Source organism: Pongo pygmaeus, chromosome Y, assembly GCF_028885625.2.
Source record: "Pongo pygmaeus isolate AG05252 chromosome Y, NHGRI_mPonPyg2-v2.0_pri, whole genome shotgun sequence".
NCBI classification, from domain to species: domain Eukaryota; kingdom Metazoa; phylum Chordata; class Mammalia; order Primates; family Hominidae; genus Pongo; species Pongo pygmaeus.
In genome coordinates, this window is record NC_072397.2 from 10,180,203 (window position 1) to 10,191,370 (window position 11,168).

At 36.4% G+C, this 11,168-nt stretch overlaps 1 non-coding gene across 1 annotated transcript; it reads left to right on the top strand.

Moving 5' to 3' along the window:
- Positions 1–9,067: 9,067 nt before the first annotated feature.
- LOC129026012 (U2 spliceosomal RNA) lies at positions 9,068–9,255 on the top strand. The gene has a single exon (XR_008497397.1). It is a non-coding gene; the product is annotated as a U2 spliceosomal RNA (small nuclear RNA).
- Positions 9,256–11,168: the final 1,913 nt, after the last annotated feature.

Here is an 11,168-nt window from a genome sequence, read left to right on the forward strand (position 1 = left end):
ATTGCCTTCTTGTTATGGCTTTCAGTTGGAAATAGTTGTTTTCTGAAATTGCTACTGATTTTTGTATATCAGTACAATTGCTTTTGGATAGGCTGTTAGGTTTAATTTGTATCTATGTTCATTTTTTTTTATGCTGAAACTTTACAGAAGTTGTTTGGCAGTTCTAGAAGCCTCTGGGCAGAGACTATCGAATTTTCCCAGTGTAGAATTACATAATCTGTAAAGAAAAACAATATGACTTCTTCTCTTTCTATTTGACTGTTTTTCATTTCTTTCTCTTGTCTGATTACCATGATTTCCAGGACTGGGTTGAATAGAAGTGGTGAGAGTGAGCATCCTGGTCTTGTTCTAGATTTCAGAGGGAATGTTTCTAGCTTTTTTTCTGTCAATATGATGTTGACTATGAATTCGTCATAAGTTGCTCTTAATAAAACAAGTTATGTTCTTACAATACTTTGTTGAGGGTTTTTAACCTGAAGGGATATAAATTCCTTTTTTTTTTTTGTTTTTTTGAGACAGAATTTTCCTCTTGTTGCCCAGGCTGAAGTGCAATGGTATGATCTCAGCTCCGCAACTTTCACCTCCCAGATTCAAGCAATTCTCCTGCCTCAGTCCTCCAAGTAGCTGGGATTATAGGCAGGCACCACCATGCTCAGTTAGTTTTTTTTTTATCCATAGTAGAGACAGGGTTTCACCATGTTGGTCAGGCTGGTTTCTAACTCTTGACCTCAGGTAATCCACCTGCCTACGCCTCTTAAAGTGTTGAGATTATAGGCATGAGCCACCATACCCAGCAGGATGTGAAATTTTACCTAAAACCTTCTATGCATCTATTGAGATAATCACATTTTTATTTTTAGTTCTGTTTATGTGATGAATCAGATTTATTAATATGCATACATTGAATCAACCTTGCATCCCAAGGATAAAGCCTACTTGTCTATAAATAATTAGCTTTTGGATAGGCTGCTAGATTTAATTTGTATCTATGTTCATCAGAGATATTGGCCTGAAGTTGTGCGTGTGTGTGTGTGTGTGTGTGTGTGTGTGTGTGTGTGTATGTGTGTGTCTGTGTTGGTTTGGGGCAGGCCCTTACCAGTAAGCCAGAAAGTCAGAAAGTTACAACTTGGGCTTTGCATTTACTTTCTGTGCAGAATTTGAAGGTCAAAGAGTGGTGAGAGCCCAAGATCTTCCTGGGTCTTTCCTCAGCCCAAACCTGGACCTCCTCAGCCTTGGGCCTCTGAAATTCCCTCCAAAGGTCTTATTCTCCAGTATTTCCTCCTGGAGTTCTCCAGCATGACTTTTTCCCAATTCATAACCTTTGCCCCAGATTTGTTTGGCAGTTCACTATCATTTAGATGTTTTTGACAAACATTAAGCCATTGAGTTGAGATTTTTCTTTATTTTTAAGAAAGAAATTTTTTGTTGTGAGTTCTCTTTAGATGTGATCTAACATGTGTTCTTATTAATTAAGAAGGGCACTAAGGTTACCAAAAGTTATCTGTGAGTTTAAAGTTCATGGCCTGGATGGCATGGCAAATTTCTAAATTCCTAGAGCTACAAGACAAAACACACTCTCATTACATTCTCTAACAATAGGAGCCATTAGTCAAATTTTCAGACCCCCAACCTTACTCAAATTTAAAACCCAAATTACTGAAATACTGATTGGAAAGTGGATGACCTTACAAACACTGTTTTCCGATTAGAGACTGTGGCCGTTGTCATTGTCAATTAGCTTGTAGAGACTACACACAAACTATCTCCATATTCTATAATTTACCTTTGATGTAAAGGCAACATTCTGTCTTATTTTTACTGCTAAAACCCTGCCTCAAGGTGAACATGAGATACAAGTTACATATATTTACCCATTGTGCATGTGAGAGAGAAAAGTTAGGTAGTTAGGATGAGTCTTGTTTAAACTCCCTTAAACAGAGAAACAGCCTGAAAAATCAGCCTGCCAGCACAGATAAAGACACTGGCACAAACCTCTGGGTTACTCATGAAACAGAATGAGGCTGAACAGAAAAACACCTTTGTCCTTTGTGTCTAAAAGCATGCCTGGAACTACTGTGATACAGAAATTAGACCTAACATAGAAACACCTTTCACCAAAAAACTCTGGGCGATATTTCCCAATAAGAGACTGCTATGTTGTGGTGTACTGGAGAGATTGTAACACATGGGCTCTCTTGCTTTTTATTTTCTAGTTGTCTTTTTTTAATTCTTTACTTCACCTTTACTGTTTTTTATTTCCATTAAGTGAAAGTTTTTCTTATGACTTTTAATTTGTATAATGGATTTTCAGTATTATTTTAAAATATTGTTTGGTTTGTGATTGATATGTGGTAATGGTACATGCTAATTATATTAATGTGATTATTACACAATGTATACATGTACTAAAATATTGCATCTTATTTCTATATTCTTCTTATAGAAACGTTACACTTGTATATCTTTATTTCCCATTTCCTCATTTTTGTGGCACTAATGTTATATTTATTGCATTTAGATATGCTACAAATTGAAAAACCTGTTCTTAATAGTTACTTGGTTATATATGTTTGTTTTAAATAAGCATAAAGAAGAAGGAAGAACATTTATATATTTACAATTTTGAAATGTTAAGTTTTTCCTATTTTCCAACTTTTTTCTCATTGTTTGTGGATTCAAGTTATTATCTGAACATATTTTTTAGCCAAATATGCCTTTTCTTTTATCTACCTCCCCTAGGTTGTTATTTGCAATTACATTGAATTTCTATATGACTTAGCCCCAAGGATACTACTATAAACAGCATCATATATTTGTTTGTAAAATCAGTTAAAACAGGAAATAGTCACAAAATTGTCTTACAAGTTGCTTTAACAGTATTCTTTGTCTTTCTTATTTATAGAAATTATTTTCTGGGAGTATTTGCTCTTAACCTGAACAACTGTTTTCTAGTATTTTCCATAAAGTCTGTGTGCTATTAATGAATCACCTCAGTTTTCTGTCAATTGAATATGAAGTTTACATACAATGAGTATAGAATTCTTGGTGGACAGTTTTTTTTTGAGAATTGAAGTACATGCAAATACATACATAAAGGAGGAGTTAAAAATCTTCTATGCAGAAAAAGAATTCAAGACCTAAGAATGATGACTATATTGGGCAGCAGTGTCATAGTGATGACAGGTAGTGGACTAGATTGAAGATGGCAGAAAGAATTATAATTAAAAACGGTAGAAGTAGGGAGAGTGATTCTGACTTCATCCAAATGAAGAATTTGTTAAAGCATCAAAAATGGCACATGAGAGGGACACCAGGCTAAAGTCAAATATAATTAAATATTATGTCCTGGAAAAAGATCCATATGTTCAGTGAGGGAAAACTCACCCCTTTAAAAGCAGACAATATTTTATTTTAAAAATATCTCACAAATGTGTCAGTTATGGTTAAGGTTAGGGTTGAAATTAAGAGTAGTCCAAAGAAATGTGTGGTTGATGTTAGGGTTGAAATTAAGAATAGTCCAAACAAATGTGTGGTTGATGTTCATTGCAGAAGGAAATAAAACAGTTGCCTCTGATGCTCAAATCATTTTATTTCACACAGTGTAAATTCTGAGTGTTTAAAGTGAAACTTTCCTGTGAGTATAATAACAGAAGAGACTGAAGGATAGGGTGAAGAAGATCCTTCTATGAAACCTTAGATGTTCAAGTTGAACTAAGGTAACATGGTAAAGGCACTGCAAATTGCAACTCTCCATGCTGCCTGAGCGGAAGTTGTTTCCTGTCTCCCAAAATACACCTCCCCCAATAGGCTGAGATACAGCAAAAAAAAAAAGACGTCTGCCTTCTGCTTCCTTTCCTAGGTGCCCTGACTCAGGGGGGGCTGCACCTTCTAGGAAAAAAAAAAAAAAAAAAAAAAAAGCTCTACACATATGTGGGTCTGGAGAAGGGGTCATTGTATTTATTTTTAAGATACTGGTATAAAAACTACTTGTGACCCTGAAATCCAGGGACCACTAGAGAACCTGTGTGAAGGCCACCAGAAATTTACTGAGATAGGAGGAGATACATGATTTTTTTTTTTTTTTTTTTGAAGCAGAGTGTCGCTCTGTCGCCCAGGCTGAATTGCCGGAGTGCAGTGGAGCGATCTCGCGATCTCGGCTCACTGCAAGCTCCACCTCCAGGGTTCACGCCATTCTCCTGCCTCGGACTCCCCAGTAGCTGGGACTGCAGGCGCCCGCCACCACGTCGGGATAATTTTTTAAATGTTTTTAGTAGAGTCAGGGTTTCACCGTGTTAGCCAGTATGGTCTCGATCTCCTGACCTCGTGATCCGCCCGCCTCGGCCTCCCAAAGTGGTGGGATTACAGGCGTGAGCTGATGATTTTTTTTTTGATTGAGTTAGAGTTATTGTTTAATTTACTTTTTGTTGCCAAGAGCTGTGACCAGACAAGAAACCTGGTATACATACCTAAGAAAATGAAGTCATATAAAGTTTGGAATCCAGCTGTTGCTACTCTCCTGTTTGCCAGTAATTAGATAAGTTCAATTTTCCCTTTGGTGTCCGCTCTTCCTAACAATCACAGAGCTAAAGCTCTTCTGCTCTTACAGACAGCTTGAATAGTTATGGGCCTGGAGGGAGATAAACCAGTGGCATTCCTTCTTATACCATGTGCTTGGGACCATAATTTACATACACAGAATAACCCCAAGTCTCAGCTGTGTGTCTTTTTCTGTTTCAGTAACAGCGAATGCCCAGGACTGAGGTGGTTGAAGAAGGCAGGTTTTCCCGAATAATTTCTGTAATTCTGTTATATTTTCCTACTTTATCTCACTAAATGATAACTAATCAGGAGCTGTTTCTGGATAAACTATAAATTAGATTAATATAAGCACATAAATGTATGGATTTTAAGAAGAAATTTGTTATTTTTGGATATTATACTTAAATTATTAACTAATTTTATCAATTTATAAACAGTTATTTTAAGGCTCAATTAATCTGAACAAATTCCCCAGAATTTAATCACACTTCTCTATGTTTGTTTTTAATTTGGGCAAAATATTAGTATGTTTTTAATACTTTAATATTATTTAAATAATGATGTCATAAGGTAATGTTTTGCAAAGGTGAACTATATAGCATTCTTCTGTCATAAAGACAATTCCCTAAATTTGTTATTTCTACTTTTTCTGGGATGTTTTTGCGTTATGCTTAGGCCAAGCATACGCACGCATACACACATAGTTATTTGTAAATAATTTTTTTCATTATAGTTATTTTTTAAGACCAAATCTAAACCCATCAACTTTATGATTAATGACTGTTTCTTGGTTCTTTTAATGGTGTTGTTTCCCCCAATATTTCTATGATTATGTATATGTTTTGTGGTTTACAATATTAAGGATATTCTAAGATGGAAGTGCCAATAAGGAAGATGAACTTAATATGCGTTGTCTATTTCTAAGTGTTCTAAGGAACTTCACTTTCAGACGAAGGACAAGCAGTAACTGTTTATACTAATCTGAGATGTTCAGTCAGATTTATATTTTGATGCTGCCAGTTAGGACACAATTTACCTTTACACTCAGACCAAAATGCATTATTCATTTTTTTTTTCTATTCCAATTCTCCTATGTCTATATCATGTTTAGCAGATGGTATACTAATCCTGGGATCCCTAGATCCCAGGGCTTGTTTATGTTAATTGGGATTATGAGATTTATCAAATATAAATTCAGGCACCACAGTAAAGTTTAATTTTTAAGTTATTTTCAATACTTAACAATATCTGATTTGATATCTAATATTCAAAAACAATATCAGAAAAACAATAACTTTTCAGTATATATAAAAATTTGGTATTTGCAATGCAATTATTCTATATAGTAAGAGGTATTGCATAGAGTATATATATCTGATGTTTGTAAGCAACAGAGTACCTTGTACTTAATTTCTTGACTTCAATGCAAAAGAACCATAGTCCTCCCCAGTTCAGGCTTAGCACCAACCTCCTCCAGAGTCTACTTGGAGAAGAAAACCACATGATAGTTGTATTAGTTCATTCTTACACTGCTATAAAGATACTACCTGAGACTGGATAGTTCATAAACAAAGGAGGTTTAATTGACTCCCAGTTCCACATGGCTGGGGAGGCCTCAGGAAACACAAAATTATGGCAGAGGAGAAAGCAAACGTCTCATTTTTTACAAGGCAGCTGGATAGAGTGTAAGCAAAGAAGGAAAACCTATCACCTGTAAAACCATCGTATCTCATGAGAACTCATGATGAGAGTTCTCATAATCAGATTATCACAAGAAGAGCATGAGGGAAAACCACTCCCATGATCCAATCACCTGCCACCAGGCCTCTCCCTTGAAACAGAGAATTACAATTCAAGATAAGATTTGGGGACAAAGCAAATTATGTCAGTGGTCTTGAAGATACACTCTTTTTACAGTATGTGACAGTCATTTATAGAGTGAAGGGCATGAATTATAGGTGATGAGCTGTATATCCACTGAGATGAGTGAAGAGACTATTAAAATATTTACCTATCTTACTTTTTGCAATATTTATATTGAATGTTTTTGGCATAAGACACAAAAAATATATAAAATAATAGTAAAATGATTCAAATATATAATAATTTTACATATATTGGTGATTCAATTGTGATTATTGAAGTGTCGAGATCTTTGATCCTTCAGGTCAATAGTTTGCTGGAGCTTTTCCTAAATGCAACATAGCAACAGATTCCACCTGAGCTGAGGGTCACGTATATGTTGTTGGGAAATATCAGTAGTTTGCCTTCAGCAGTTGAGCTAAATATGTCTCTTTACTTGATTAATCATTTGGAGAAAGACTAAAAATATATTTAATTAACTGTACAATTTTTCAATAAAAACTCATACACCTTAGTTGATTTGAGAGCACTGTTCTATCTCAGCATGATTGCCCTGAGTAGGAGCCCACAACATTGTCATAGATTTTCTGCATTGCTTACATATTAAAATATGCCATGGCCCAGTATAGTTTTCAATAACCTTGAAATGGGCATAGAAGTACTCTAACCTGACATTTTCACTCTTAGGTATATACCCAATAGCATGTCTATATCTGTTAAGAAAAGTATTGCTTGGTAATTCTCCAAACTTGAAACAACTCAAATGTGCATGAATAATAAGAAAAAAATTAAACATTATATAAAATAAGACTCATTTGGAACCACATTTATATTATACATGAAAGTTAAAAACATTATTAAAATGAATTCCTTGGTACATCTACAAACTTGAAACAAATCAAGTGTGCATCAATATAGAAAAATTAAAAATATATGTATAATTAAATACTATAAAAATACACTTAATTACAACCACATTTATAATATATATAAAAGTTAAAAAACATTAAAAACAAACTTTCTTTGGATTTTTTGGGTATTTTTATGTGATCATACACATAACGTGTTCTTTCTATTTTTATTTATTTATTTGGTTATTTATTTATTTATTTATTTGAGACGGAGTCTTGCCCTGTCGCCCAGGCTGCAGTGCAGTGGCGCGATCTCGGCTCACAGCAAGCTCCGCCTCCCGGGTTCACGCCATTCTCCTGCCTCAAATTTAGAAAACACACGAGAGATTTTTCTGATGTTGGGATATGAACTATGCTTTTCTGTCCACTGTCCCAACCCCGTCTTTAAACTTTACCTATATTGTCCCAATAAACCTTCATGTGTTCCAAAGTCTAGACTTTTAATTTCTTCTCGGGTAAAGATACCAAAGTACAGGGGGTTACTGGTCTGCCCTAAATTATATTTCTAAATCGAAGTACTGCAGCCGTTTGGCAGTGAAATTCCATTTTTGTTAGTGGTTCTCACAAAATTAGCTGTACAAAGACACAAAGGTTCAAAAAAGTTCATAGAGAAATGTTTATAATATTGAGAAATCAGAATAAGTTTAAAAAGCCAGGCCAGGCTCTTCTGTTTTGGAGGTTCTCATCAGCCTACCTAGATTTCAAGTTCTTCAAAAAAAATCTTTGGCCTTTTTTTAGGTAAAACTTTAGGGTTTCTTCATGAGTTTTATGCCTTCATTTGTTCAAGAGCTTATGGCAGTGGGCTTCCTGTGTCTGTCAGCCACCTTCCACAAAAAGAGAAAGCAGGTGTGTCAGCAGTTTGCTGAGTGATATGACGTGCAGAGGCCCTGCTTCTGCAACAAATCCAGGCACCCAGGCAAGTTCAAGGATTTGTTTTCTCCAAAAGTACGCACCAGACCTGCTACTGTTCTTGCTTTCTGGGATGTAGAAATCTGGGTTCTTCTCTTGGCAATGTTCTTCCCTGCCTAATTTACATCTCCTTTGTGCAGCTTACATGACACTTCCTGGGGACACGCATTTCACCTAATGAGTCCTCTGCTACAAATTTCTGTGGCAACTTATCCTTGCTCTCCCTCTCACTAGTCATACTTTAAATCAGATCCTAATGTTCTCATCCTCTACTTAGACTGTGTAATATTCTGTGGGATGGTGACTTCCAAGGGAAGATGATCTAAAGTCTTAAGTCTATGGGTTTGTCTGTCTCTCATTAACATTCTCTTACAGAAATTAATTATTCCACAGCTGGGACCTGGCTCAGACAGACTTCAGCTACACTCTTCTAAACCTATGAAAAACAAGAATCTCAATTTTTCTATCTGTACAAGTTTTATTGGTTAAACTTCCCCATTTGGGTCTGAAATCTGTTTTGAGTTACAGTTTGCTGTCACTGTCACTTCATCCTAGCTGAGTTCACAGGAAACTGTGCTTAGCCTTGGAACATATAAAAGTCTCCTTATGACCCATCTTCATTCTCTTGGGTCCACCCTAGCTAGTTTGGATCACACCTGGTTCTTCAGGCTGTGCTCTCAATACTGTTCCTTCTCCTTCTGAGACTCCAGCTCAGGTACAGCATGCTCTGGTGCCTCCCACAGCCTCATAGCCTCCTGGAAGAAGCTGAAGAGGTCTGAACTTTGCCTCACCCTCCACTTCACCTGGGCCCCCAAGGTTTTCTGCGGTGTTAAAACCCACAGAGGATCGCTTCTCGGCCTTTTGGCTAAGATCAAGTGTAGTATCTGTTCTTATCAGTTTAAAACCCACAGAGGAGACCTTCAGGGCCTACCAGCCAAAGTAAGAAAGGGATCCCACCTACAGGCCTCTCTGATGGTCAGTGGGAGCCCCACATCTCCAAGTACTCACAACTACTGTCTGAACATCATCCCTCAAAAGGGGCTTATTTTTGTTCAGGGCTTTCATTCATACGGGGTGGCATCTCTGGTCTGTTAGGGCTATCTCCTTTGTCTGACCGATCCTGAAGTCCTGTCTCTAGATGTATCTCATGTCCAACTTAAGTTACTGACAGAAAGAAGGTGGAATTTGCAGTCTAGAGGAAGGAAGGACCAGTCTTAGAAACTAGCAAGGGTTCTAACATGTACAAAATTAATCTCAGTCTGAGACATCTTTCTTCTGCCCATAGGTTTTTGTACCTCCTATATAAAGTACATTGAGAGTCTTATTTTTTGAATTCTATTTATGGCATGCTGTAATTCTGCATAACCATTTTTGGAGGAAAGTGACTTTACTGAATTTAGTCTAGTGAAATTAAACAAGCAACCACTTGTATTCACGTAAATTGTTTCTTGACCTTGACTATATGGTGCCTTAATGCATAATATACCTTTGTAGGCATCACCTGGGGAGCAGTTAGGTTACTAATTGTATAGGTTAGGGTATTGCTTTCTTCAAGTGTAAGAGCACATAGCAGAGACGTTTAGAATATGAAATCAGTCTTTCTACTCTTCCTTTGGGATTTCAAGGTGTTTTGCACTGGGAACATGGAAAGGTATTATCATGAGTACAATTCATATAAATATACACACACACACACTCACTACACACATATACACGCATACAAATATACATACACATTTATGCATTAGCACACCAACAAAATACAGTTGCTCTCTTTCTGTTTCATTTTGTTTTGTTTTTGTTTTTGTTTGTTTGTTTCTAAAGCATGAGCCTCAGCCAAAGCCACTTATAGTTTATGGTCCTATAGTTTGTTTTTTTTTTTTATAATAAAAGAAAAAGAATTAGGACACACACTGGGTTTGACTGTGAGCTATATAATAAGTGGTGAGCCTATTTTCTCTTCTTATTTCTCAAGTAACAACTTGTAATTCCTGATTTTTATGTTGATAGGCCAGGGGAAGCTATATTTTGGAATTCCTATATTTTGGAATTCCTAAATTGGGAACCATTTTCGAGTTGGCCATATGCAGTTTTAAAATCTGCTAATTACTGTCTTCTCAAGACAAAGAGTCTGAAACAAAGTTTTGGACTGTGATATTCTGCAAGCTGAAAAAAGGAAAGTTTTTTGAGATGGAGTCTCCTTCTGTCACCCAGGCTGGAATGCAGTGTCACAATCTTGGCTCACCATAACCTCCGCCTCCTAGGTTCAAGCAATTCTCCTGCTTAGCCTCCTGAGTAGCTTAGATTACTGGCATGCACCACCACTCCCAGCTAATTTTTTCTTTTTGTATTTTTAATAGAGATGGACTTTCACCGTATTGGCAAGGCTGGTTGCAAACTCCTGACCTTGTGATCTGTCTGCCTTGGCCTCCCAAAGTGAAAACTGGCATTTTTAAAAAAGCAAACCTTGTAATGTTTATGTGGGAGTTGCTGTCAAAACAATAAAATGAGTTGATTTTATCATAAGTTAGTTGGGGGCAGGGGCATACTAACATATCATCCACATAGCAAATAAGAGTAGAATTTTAAGGACATTGCAGAGCTGTTAAGTCCTGACATAATGCCTGGGAAAATAAGAAAGTGCTTTAGTAGACATGTGTAGTAGAGCTCAAGTGTCCTATTTATGTTTTAAAGGCAAACAAATTTTGAATTTCATTGTTAAATGAAATTTTAAATAAAGGTGGGCAAGATCTTTTAGCATGAACTGCTTTGAATCAGTGAACACATTGGACAATACATCATTAGCTTTTGGAACTAAGAAAAACTTTGGTACCACATTATCATAGACACACATCCACACAATCTTCACAGTGCAAATTGTTTTTATCCCCATCCCACGTAGCAGAGGGATGTGTCCATGTCTCTAAACTAATCCCTACAGGTGGG